Source organism: Carlito syrichta, unplaced genomic scaffold (genome assembly GCF_000164805.1).
Source record: "Carlito syrichta isolate Samal-C Ts95f unplaced genomic scaffold, Tarsius_syrichta-2.0.1 Scaffold288729, whole genome shotgun sequence".
Classification (NCBI taxonomy): Eukaryota; Metazoa; Chordata; class Mammalia; order Primates; family Tarsiidae; genus Carlito; species Carlito syrichta.
Window position 1 is genome coordinate 763611 of NW_007232825.1, and position 11629 is coordinate 775239.

At 40.2% G+C, this 11629-nt stretch overlaps 1 protein-coding gene across 1 annotated transcript in view; it reads right to left on the bottom strand.

Moving 5' to 3' along the window:
- Positions 1-11629, bottom strand: part of NCKAP5 (NCK associated protein 5) — an 847991-nt gene that overhangs the window by 591611 nt on the left and 244751 nt on the right. The gene's annotated exons all lie outside the window — the stretch shown is intronic.

Sequence of the window (11629 nt, forward strand, 5' to 3'; positions counted from 1 at the left end):
ACAAATTCCTTTTTTTTTTTTTTTTGAACTATAGTCTGCCCCTCCAATGATCTGAGGGACAGTGAACTGGCCCCCTGTTTTAAAAGTTGGAGGACCCCTGCGTCCACCCAAGTTGCTGTGAAGTTAATGATTTTGTCCTTCTTTATGGCTGCATGATATTTCATTGTGTACATAATACTGAGTGATCTATCAAAGAAACAAAGACTGAGTATCACATGTTCTTACTCATAAATGGACCTTGAACAATTATCGTAATACTATAAGAAAGGGATTGGCAGTAGTGGGAAATTGCCAGGGGAGGAGGCACACCTCATCAACAAGGGTACCTGCATAATGAACATTTATATGCCTAACCCCGAATTGTATCCCACATCTTTAGAATAAAAATTTTTTTTTAAATAGAAGCTTCAAGTAGGCACCTAGATGAAACCCTTCATGTGAATGAACAACCCCATTAAGAAAAATTGTGACCCCAAAATTATAACCACTATGGAGTGACAGACCGACTATGGTTGATGTATCGTGTCTTTCATCCACTCGCCCTAAAATTCTTATAATTGTTTTATTATGAATATTAATAACATAGTGTTCACGCTAATATTTTAATCAAATAACACTGATATGAAGCTCTAAAATATTATCCTAAATCCACATGTAAAAAGGCAGGGTTAATATTCTCACAAGCATTTTCAATTTGTGGTTTTAAAAATATATAAATGTGAAGTGTCTTGAGTGTAATATAACCATCTAATTAGAAAATGAATGTGACCATGTGAACTGAAAGACACACATCATTATCTCACATTCACTGCTTATCATTCTTCAGCTAATGGAAGAAAAACACATTCTATAGTTTAAAACAAAGCAAAAGTTCCCATTTCAGTCTAGCACACTAGAGGTCATTTATTAACATAAACGTGCTCAGGTAAGTGTCTCCTAAGCTGTGCCCTCTCTGGCTGCTGCCCTTATCCTCTGTGCCTTCTCTCTGAGACCCCCATAGTAATAGAAGGCCATTTAATCCTGGCTAACCAAACATTAACAATAGTTAGACAACAAAGCTGAGGACATCGTGATGTTCCTTCCCATCTCATCCCTTACAGCCAGGAGTCTATAAGACCTGTGGAGTGCACACAATCACTACTCTCAAAAGGAAAGGAGGAATTTTTGCAATTATGCAGTGAATTAATCCTACGTAAGCAGCCAAATGAAGAATTCAAGCATCAACACGAATTTCTTCAGCCTGAAGTAGTCAGCTCGCTCAAGGACATTGGTATAGCTAAGTAGCACAAGTTAATTTAATAATAAGACACCAGTGGGCAGAAATCTGTCAAGCAAGAGCACAAAGAAGCACAACTAAGGGTTTTCAAGGCCATGAGAAGTGCCAGTAAGCAATGTAACTAAGAATAAAAAGGATTCAGATATTTTACGGAATTGCAAACAACAAAAGAGAAAATATATTCGGAAATATCCACAATAATGACCACAGCTACTTTGAATCATTTGCAAGCTCCCAAACACATGAACAGAATTGTAACAGGTGTAGGAATGGAAAGAAGTAAATACATAGAATAAGTGAGTTATCAATTAAGCAGCAAAGTGCATTTATATTCATGAGTATGTAAGAAAACTAGAAAGCTTATAATAACTAACTGCTTTGATGAACAAATCTAGAGAAGCAGCAGCACAACTTTTCATTTTACATGACTGCTTTATTCCATTACCTGTTTTGTAAAGATTGTTGAGGACATTTCTCAAGAACTGAAAATAATCATGGAAAAAGAAAAATAATCATTCTGTATAATCTTACCTGAAGGCTGAAGGGCCAGATGCATAACCTCAGGCACATAGATAAAAAGAGAACATGAAGACTGTGAACAAACCTATAGGACAATCCTTGGAGACCAGACAAATGATGAGACCAGACACCATGTGCTGAAATCTGCATCTCTAGAAATAAACAAACTCAAGAGAGCTGCCAGCAACATTCGAGTGACCTTTATACTGTGCCCACTGTCCTTTCTGATAGAGATCCTCATGATGAAGAAAACTGACGAAAATACACTCTGGCCAAAGAACCAGTTTCCCAAGAGTTGAAGACAGAGTTTCTTTTCTGCATTGCAGGCACTCCCTCAGCATATACGGGTCATATCCCAGTGCAGAAAGCTCTAATGACTGCAGAGTCACTGAGAGCTCTATTATCTTACACCTGATACACTGCTTGTGAAGTAGCTGTGTTGTGTTTCCAGTGCATTTTATTGAGAAAGCAAGTGAAGGATAGAGCACTCACCTGCAGACACACCCTCGTCTCGTAAAGTTTGGAGTATCCTTGGAGTACCTCACTGATTTCTACTGCCATGTAGCTTCAGAAATCTGTAGACAGCTTGCAACATGGGGCTCCTAATGTGAATGAATCTCGAAAGTCAGAGCCATTCTTGAGTCTCCATCTTGGCAACTCTTTTTCATCTGATCATTCACAAAAGGGTGAGGGGTTCTTATACTCTGATAGCTCCTGGAAGCTATCCTTCCTTCCCCTTCTCACACCATGCCCCGTAATCCAGGCCTTCACTATAGCTGGCAAGACAGAGGCAGAGGCTCCTAATCACTCCCTTTACCCCGCTCAATCCACCCTATGCACCCTTTTCAGACTCATGTTTCTAGCACCACCTACCCAATATCAACTTTCACTCCAAAGTCAAAATGGCTCCCCATAATATTTCCCAAAATAGTCTCCACAGACAACTACCCTCCCAAGATTCTTCATTAAAAATGGATTCAAACCGGGCTCAGTGGCTCAGCCTGTAATCCCACGCTTTGGGAGACTGAGGTGAGTGGATTGCCTGAGCCTGTGGGTTCGAGGCCTGCCTGGGCAACTTGGCGAGACCTCATCTCTACAATAAATCAAAAAATTAGCTGGGCGTGGTAGCGAGCGCCTGTAGTTCCAGCTACTTGGAAGGCTGAGGCGGAAGGATCGCCAGAGACCAGCAGGTCGAGACTGCGGTGGCCAGGAGTGTGCCACTGCATTCCAGTTTGGGCGACAGAGTGAGACTCCAACTCAAAAAAAAAAAACAAAAAAACAAAAATAAAATGGATTCAGTGATCAAAACTATTTTGAGAAATCTCTTAAGAGATTAACAATAGAGATTAGCATATTAAAGGCTTTGAAAACTTCTACAGGAGATAAAATTTTGTTTTAACTTTCTCCCAGCTTTTCTCACTTTTTCAACCATAGGGACGTGTTTTGACTAGCAACCCTACATCATCTAGTAGAACTAGTGCTCCAGAAAGATCCATCTTGGGAAATGCTAGTCCAGAGGGTAAAATCCACATTCCTTAGCATGCACACGATGACTCACGGATCCTTGTTACTGCTCTGCCTTCAGCTCTCACCTTCTCTTCCAGGACTGCTGGTGTCCCTTCCTCTACTCAAGTCTTCTCTGATCAGATCACTCTCCCTCCTCATGTCTAAGTCCCACCAGGGTCGGCTCATTGCTTCCCTCTCCCAGGAGGCCTAACCCAACCACACTGCCCTTATCTTTCACTTCATCTTCCTACCACCTATTCTAAGGATTTCCTTTTTCTATTTCACCAGCTCCACATTACGTGTTTTTTGGGTATCTTATGGGTTTGTGTCCTCCTTCTCCACCTAAGTTGTAAGTTCTTTGAAGCCATTTGTATTTTGTAATTAATTTTATAATTAACATAACTAATTACATTGTATAATTAATACTATACATTCATGAAACCTAAGATAAGATCTTATAAAGCGCAAGTGTTAAATACATGGTATCTTCTAACAAAAATCAGATGAGTGTCTCCAATTAAGTCAGTGTAGGAATAGGAAGAGAACCATGTCAAAACAGAATGAAATCTCAGAGTAAGAGCAATTAAGCAGAGTGGCTGAGAGTTGTCCTCAAAGCAGGAATCAGGATTCTAAAACTTCTACAAAATCATCGCCAGTGCTGAAATGTCTAACAAGAAACAAGAAACCACAAATACAAGGTTATATGCACCAAACTCTAAAATAGATTGTCCAGTGAAAAAGAAGATATATTCCCTAATCTGATCTAAGACAGACACAGTGATTCACACAAAGAGAAGAAAAAGCGGGGCAGGTCTTTTGGAGTATGCTAAGTCACATGTCAGATAATTTGCAAATTCCTAATACAATAAATTCTCAAATTCCTTCCTTTCTTCCTGCCTACAACTCAACAAATATTTATTAGCCATGTACTAGGTATTGAGCACTGAGTAAAAAAGACAACTAGAAATATCTTGGGGAAAAGTATAAGGTACAGAAAAACAAAGGTTTCTACCTTCTGAACATCTTTAAAAAATGAGAGATCAATTTTTAAAAGTATACTACTACTAGGGATCTACCCAAAGAAAAAGAAATCAATACATTAAAAAGATACCTGCACTCATATGTTCACTGCGGCATTATTCACAATAGCAGAATCATGGAACCAACCTAAGTGTCTACCAACAACTGACTGGATGAAAAAAATGTGGCATATACACACCATGGAATACTACATGACCATAAAAAGAATGTTCTTTGCAGCAACATGGATGGAGCTAGATAGAGATCATCATCCTAAGTGAACTAACTCAAACAGTAAACCAAACACCCCATGTTCTCACTCATATGCGGGAGTTAAATGGCAACAAAGATAGTAATAATAGACGCTGGGGACAGCAGTAAGGGGTGGGGTGGGGAGGGAGTTAGAGTTCAGAAATTACTATTGTATACAATGTTCACTCTCTGGGAAATGAGCCATCTGAGACCCAATTCCCACCAATACACAATATGGCCAGGTAACATGCACGTGACCCCCCTGAATCTAAAATAAAAATGACAGAGAAGTATTTAATGCAACAAAGATGAGGCAGCTTAAAACAAGTCATATCTAAAAACTGTCAAAAGCAGTAAGTGGGCAGAAGCATGCAATGTCAAATGTACGTGTTTCATTTATTTCTTTGGAGAACCAATGACTTTCTCATGTTAAATTTCAGTATTAGATTAAAGGACAACAGCAGCAAGCACTCTTGTAAGTCGAACACACTGCCTGACACATGGTAGGTACCTAGCAACAGTCTGTTGAGTAAACTAATGAACGAATAGATGGATGAAAGTAGCCTTCTGCCTATGCAGAGAGATGCTGTGTTTAGTTGTAATATTTTTGGTGCTGTGATTTCTTTATACTGGAACACAGTGGAAGGTGGGCTGTAAAGATCAGTCTGTGACTTCTTGAGTTAAGACATGTTTCCCTTAAACATGTCATTATTGAAGATCAAAATTTGTGTGTGAAACAAAAACATTTAGATGCAATTCCCCTTTCATGTTACAGCAATTCAGGAAAATTTAGGGCTCCTAAATTAAATGTACCATGCCAGAATTTCAAATGAATAGTCCATTTTATACAATCTCACTAGGAAAAAAAAAAAAAGGTAGAGTGACAGCTGAGTCTGGACACCTGTCACTTAGGGAGGAGGTAAGGAGAACTGCACTACAATATTAGAATTTTAACAAGTTTCATTAAAAATAAAAGTGACCAAGAAGAAAAACAAAAGAAGGGCAGTCTGGGAGAAGTCAAGCTGATCCAAATTTGCATCAGGTGAACTGTGTGTTGTATATCGAATATGACTTTAATGCCAGTAAGTCAAATTTTTATCTTATTTTACTTATAACAACACACTTGATGATTTGGCACGTGTGTATGCAGAAGTGAGCCTGTGTACAAAATTTCATATTAATTAAATTTAAAAAATGTTTGTAGTTTAAATTTCATTTATAGAAAAAAAAATCAGAAAAGTTATTGATGATAATGTGGTCTTTAGATTAAGGAAGATCCTTAGAAGGGAGGTGAGTAGGGATATTTTCCCTGGAGGCATTTGCAATGAAAATGAACACAGAGGTGAGAAAGGGAAAAGAATAAATTCCTTGTTGGCTGGTTTAAAAACCCCAATCTTTCCTCTCTCTCATTTCTACAGTGCTGTGAACAGAGTGTAGGGGATTAAGAGATTGTTGAACCCAAATACAACCCGGGACACTGCAGTTATTAAAGAAATCACATTCAAGATTTCCAAACAATTCAAAGCACCAGCAAAAACTACCTATGAAGACTTATCTCTCCTCTGCAACCCATAGTATGTTATCTAATAATAGCAGTATGACACTTAAGTTCACCTTTGTACATAATATCTTCATAATGGTGAAAATACTTATTTCACAGATATCAATACTGTTGTCTTTTAAAAGGTCCAAAGACATAATTATCGTATGTGTCAGACACACATCAGGGCTTATTAAGTGATAGGTGTATTTATTATGATGATGTTCCCTATTATTATGCTGTTATAATTTCTTATCATATAAGCCCCACCCTTGTCTGAGAATAAGATTATACTTTTCTTTTCTTTCTTTTTTTTTTTTTCAATTGGAGTCTCAGTTCATTGCCCAGGCTGGAGTGCAATGGTATACTCACAGACACCCCAGCAGCGACCTGCTGGACTCCAGTGATCCTTCTGCCTCAGACTTCCAAGTAGCTGGAACTAAAGGCATGCACTACCAGGCCTGGCTAATTTCTGATTTATTGTGGAGACAAGGTCTCACCAAGTTGCCCAGGCTGGTCTGGAACCCACAGGCTCAGGCAATCCATTCTCCTCGACCTTCCAACATGCTGGGATTACAGGCTGAGCCACCAAGCCCAGCCAAGACTATGTTTTTCATCTCTGCAACACTTGCAGCCCAAGTAGGGTGTCTTTCATGGGCATTTGATGAATTTAACCCTTTGCACTCAGATTTCTCCTCTGAGGGGACATCGTAAATCTGGCAAACCATGGGATATCCCCCTCTCAGGGACATAAAGAGATTGCTGGTGACTATACAGGACAAACTTATGCAGGTGCAAATTTTTCAAATATGTATGTTTCCTTGAAGTTTTCCATTCAAATTATATGAAAAAGCAAACAAAGGAGAATATACACTGAGATATGATAAATCAGTTGAGAAGTGGTTTTCAGGAGTCACGAGTACGTCCTTCCACATTTTCTTCGAATAACAGACTGGACAACATATTACATATTATTTATATGGGAGGAAGAAAATGAGACTGTATTGTCTGCTCTAATAGAAAAACACCAGGTGGAAAATGTTAAACAAATTACTATTGCACAACATGTTATCAATGAACCTGCAATGCATGTCAGTGACTGCTTCACATGTTACCATACACTACAAAAATATAAGATATAAAATTTTGATTTTTTTGTCATAAATAAGTTCTTCAATGTCCAAAATTCCATTATAGACCAAATATCATTACAATAAAATAATTGGTTCCAATGCTATACTATTAATGTGAAGTGATTCATTCTTCACTATTTCATTTAAAAAGTGCAGTCAAGTTGCTAGTAAGTGATCTGTGGGATGTCTGAGTAAGTGATCTATGAGATGATGAGCCTGAGTGCAAAGAGCTAATGTTAAATGAATCTTTCTAGTCTCTTGTTATCAACTAAATTTGTTTATCTCATAAACTGACCTGTTTACATCTCAAGGAAAGAATAGGTGTCATGTCCTATCATATTTGTGGAGGGCACACGTTTCATTGGAAAGTAGCTGTTATTACTTTAGCTATTACTTCCCTATTTGTGGTTGTTCTCTGTGGTGTACAGGAAGGAAATCCAGAGACAAGGTTAACATGAAAAAGGCAGTCTTATCCAGTCCTAAGTGATATGAAAATATTAAAAGACCATAGCTACTAACATCTGTTGACTTTCTTGTGTGTGAGGCACTGTCCCAAGCCCATAATATGTGTTAGCTTAGGCAACCCCTATGGGACCTCTCCCACTCTGAAAGCTTTTCTGACCTCTTAATAAATCCTACTTTCAAAAAAAAAAATGTTAGATTTTACTCCTAACATCTTATACATGCACATATTTCTTCTGTTTTATAGATGAGGAAACAGGATAGAGAATTAATAACCTGGTCCCAAATCACATCAGGTGATCGAGCTTTGCATTCAGGTTTACATGAGTTCCATATCTGAATTCATAACTACCAGCTGCATAGCATGTAGTCTTAGCAATAGTCTGAGTTCACTAATCTCCCACCCATTTATGGGTCATAGTTTTACCCATAGCGGTGAATACTATGACATGTTCAACACCGTCTGACATATTATAGAATGATTAGCTTCTCTACCCTCCTCTAAACCTGTCCCACTTGCTATAGGACCTGAAAATCTGAGTACTGGCATCCTATTTAAAGCACTTTGTAGGTTATGTTCATGTCAACTAATAGAATACATCTGTACAATCTGAGATGAGTAACAAACTCACAGGGACTATTTAATCCCTGGCCACCTATTGTTGGAGCTGAAGTGACACCGAAAACAGAGTTTACAGGAAAAAAGAGGATGGAAAAGCATACACTGCAGCAAGGAAGTCTCTCAACCACCCACATCCTGCTTCCCTTAAAGCATACCTGCAGGTACCCAAATGGACAAAACTACCAGATATTTGAAGGGAGCCAGATATCAGCTAGCCTGAAGTGGCTCAGCTCTGCATAAAAAGCAAGGAGGCTCATTCTCCAAAAATGCCCCTTGGCAAATATTTACTGAGTGAATGAATTAATAATGAGGCCCGAGATTAGGAGGCTATGAGGAAGACTGACAATGGAGCCAGGGTGATATTACCCATCAGTACAGGGTTTACAACTTTCTCCTGCTCAAGTCTCTCATGTTAAGTAGAAAACTCCAAGGACTATGCCGAAGGTTGGAATCAACCCCACCTCTTTCTCAACTTCATTTCAAAACCTGAAGATGCTGAAGTTCCTTGTCAGAGGAGGGCTCACCAGCCCCACTATGTCCAATCTAACTTTTATGTATACAGTATTATGTGCTTTTCATTGGCATACAATCAACCTAGAGACATAGGTTAGCTCTAAACTAAAATGCTGTAACATCTAGGAATGAAAATACCCGGGAATGCTAAACACAGAGTATTAGGCTTGAGTACACAAACAGTCTAGGAAAAAAAAAAAACCTACACATTGAAAACTTGCCACTTGTTTGGTATCAAACAATAAAACTCCCTTGGACATCTCCAACCTTCCTCATAACTGACCCCTTGCCCTATGATTAGCTTCTTGGCTTATCTAGTGATACCTAAAGCCAAGCCCCCAGCCATAATAATCTCCCTAGAATATATGACCTTGTTTGCAAAACTTCTTTAAATAAAACTTTCCAAAACAATAGACAGGAAGATCAGCATGGTTTCTGAAATGTCAACCAAAATTTATAACTATCAGTTGGCATTATAAAAATAATATGTGGAGGGAAGTCATGAATGATATTTACAAGAACAGAGAAAGGAAACAAATCTACACAAAGACCTTCTTACATCCTCTTTACAAATTGTAAGAAAAGAGAAACTGCCATTTATCCACACGAGATATGCCTGGTTTTCAAAGTAATGGGTAAAAATATCAAAACCTTTATTGTCTTCATATGGCTCAGACAAGGCACACAAACGCATTTTTTATGCTCTAAGTACAGAAAATTGCTTCATTTCTCAAGTAAATATATGCTAGAAACTTGTGGATATCTCAAGAATGCTTTGTAGCTAAAGAAAGTAACATCGTTGCCTACTCATTTTGCTTGATTTGCTAGCCTCCCAGAAACTTTGTGTTAACACTTCCAGCCCATTTTAGATCCCAGGAGAAGGCAATCGTCCAGAGCCTTTAAACAACCTCTAGCAGTTCACTGGGCCACAAGGCCACAGGATGGAGTTTCTTCCCAGGATGCCTTCCTGGTAATGTACATGCTACATGCATTTCAGTTATCTTCTCCAAGTTACATTCCAGTAACTAAGCTTCATAAGCTTCTTATGAATTGTTTGTTCTGTGTTTTAAAGCTCCATCAGCTGTTGGGATGATTTGCAAGATTTTTCTTTTTGGTTAAGCAGGATTGGTAAGCATTACCGGGCCTTTTGGTGGAATCCTTGCTATTTAAAATTCCTGCTGCTGGGATTAAAGGAGATAATGTCTATGAAAGCCTTTTGTAAACTGTAAAGTCCTAGTGAAATGTAGTCCGTTGTTATAACATTAACCATCATAGCAATAACCATGACCCAACTATAATGGGGATTTTAAAAGGCTGATATCCATTTGGGCCTTGTCTTTGCTCCACTCCCATCCCAGGGCATACACGTTTTGGTGCCCAAGACATGGGAACCACTCAAGGAAGTTTTGTTTGGACAAATAAATGAATGATTCAAAAACATCACATAGTTTTCCCAAGTAATGTCCACAGGCAGAAAGAAGCTAAACATGACAATTTCAATAATGAAAATACTCTGCCAAAAATACATGGGTGCTGGGAAGAAGCTCTACTGAACAAAGTTCTTTTAAAGATAATTTCTTTGATAATGAAATCTGGTCTTTTGCAGTCAGTACTGGGAAGGAGAAGGGTTACCACTGAGTGCTGGAATTTATATTAGTTCAGAAAATCTGAATTAGTAGCCCAGCACAGCTTGGAGAAGGAGGTTGCCATCCCAGAAAAGGGAAGGGGTACACTGCAGTTTGAGGACGGGGAAGTGAAAAAGAAAAGCACAAAATAGGTAAGGGTTACTCTTGTAAAGAACATTGTAAGTGCAAGCTTTTTACCTGGACTATGTCTTTAAAGGGGGTGGAGATGACCAACTCAATGTCTTAGGAGGCAAACAGCAGAGAAGAGAAATGACTAAGAAAGGGGCACTGATAAGAAATGATTTATTTCTGCAAAATGCTTTTGTGAAGAATGTGCAGAAATAGTTCTGGTTAGGAGAGGGGTGGTCTATTTTAGGCACCTATGTATAGGGAAGGGTGTACAAGGAGGTGAGGATGAAAAGAAAAAGGGAGGTGGTAGGGGCCAGGAACAGAAACCCCAAGGATGAGAAGAGAAATTCCGGATTGGCTGCCTGTTACTCAGCAGGAAAGCAAACGCTGGCTTGCCGGCTCTGCACTTAACCTGAGATGAGAATATCCTAACAGCCCCTTTGCTCAAAGAGATAGGGTGGGGTGGGGTCTAGAGGAGCGAAGGAGGAAGGCCCGCCACCCGGGAGGTCTGCAGGAGCAGGACTCCCGCGACAGGGAGAGCCCTGCACAGTGCCCCGCTCTGCTCCAGAAAATATCGTATTTTTGCCCATCAATCAGCATTAAGCCAGTTCGGGGGGCTGAGCTTTCCGAACAGGCAGGCAGTTGCCAGTAGCAACTGGGCACACGCTCCTGGTGAGCCGGGCAGGAGGCGGCAGCGAGGGAGAGGCTGCCTGGGCGAGAGGCCAGGAGCCGGGAGGGCAAGGTCAGGGATCGCCCCATGCGCGTGTGTATGTGGGGGTGGGGCGGGGAAGCTGGAGGCGGGTGCGCCCTGCTAGGACCAGGCCGGGGAGTGGCCCAGGCCGCTGACCTCGCGGGGCGGGGGGGGGGGGGAAGGAAGGCGGGGGTGAAGGGGAGTTCCTAGTGGCACAGCAATGTCCATGCCAAGCTCAGCAGCCTCCTGGCCCCTAGACGCCGGAGTCAAGGCCAAGAGCCAAGAGCAGCTTGAGGGGGCCGCGGAACTCAAGATCGGCCCCCTCCCCTGCCGGCCCTCCA